Here is a 789-nt window from a genome sequence, read left to right on the forward strand (position 1 = left end):
AAATCGGGCGACTAAATCGGCGGCGATTGAGTGGACACACTAAGAAAGAAACTAAATAAGAAAGAAAAGAAAGAAATATAATTCGCGCTCGTTATGATGGCTTAAATTTCAAATTATACCATTTGGCCAATAGCAATTAATATATGTTAAAACTTTCCCGTCCAATCGGAAGTATTCCATCTAAAAAAGTTTCCTCTATAGTAGTCTTCTCGCAAGTATTTATACGTACAACCCTCACAACGCGCACACACTCCCACTCGTACGCACGCATTCGCACACATGCGCACACAGAGAGAGAGAGAGAGAGAGAGAGAGAGAGAGAGAGAGAGAGAGAGAGAGAGAGAGAGAGAGAGAGAGAGAGAGAGAGAGAGGGAGCGCGCACGCACGCGCACTTGCTGTTATTGTAATAAACGCGTAATTAGGAGTACCGTGTAGTACGACGAGTAGAGCATTATTTGAGGACGTGTTGCGCTTGCGCAGGTGAGTGATGGGGAGTCTGTTATTTTTAATATACACATTTTTAGTGATTTTAACTAAAATACTTCGTAGATATGCGTGATCATATATTGAGCGAGTTGAGTATGGCGAAATTGTACATTTAAATCGAGAAATATTTTAAAACACTATATCTATCCATAGTATACATACATATGCGTACACAGTATCCATATCTGGATACTGACTGAATAAAAGCCAACACAGTTGTTTGCGTTGATACATAGTATACATACATATGCATACACAGTATCAAGAGCTAATAATACCTTTAAGGTATTATTAGCTCTTGAT

General features: G+C 39.0%; 1 protein-coding gene across 1 annotated transcript in view; it reads left to right on the forward strand.

Moving 5' to 3' along the window:
• The window catches only part of LOC106806198 (alpha-1D adrenergic receptor-like), a 6886-nt gene that overhangs the window by 1416 nt on the left and 4681 nt on the right, over window positions 1–789 (forward strand). The window lies entirely within an intron of this gene.

Source organism: Priapulus caudatus, unplaced genomic scaffold, assembly GCF_000485595.1.
Source record: "Priapulus caudatus unplaced genomic scaffold, Priapulus_caudatus-5.0.1 Scaffold147, whole genome shotgun sequence".
NCBI classification, from domain to species: Eukaryota; Metazoa; Priapulida; class Priapulimorpha; order Priapulimorphida; family Priapulidae; genus Priapulus; species Priapulus caudatus.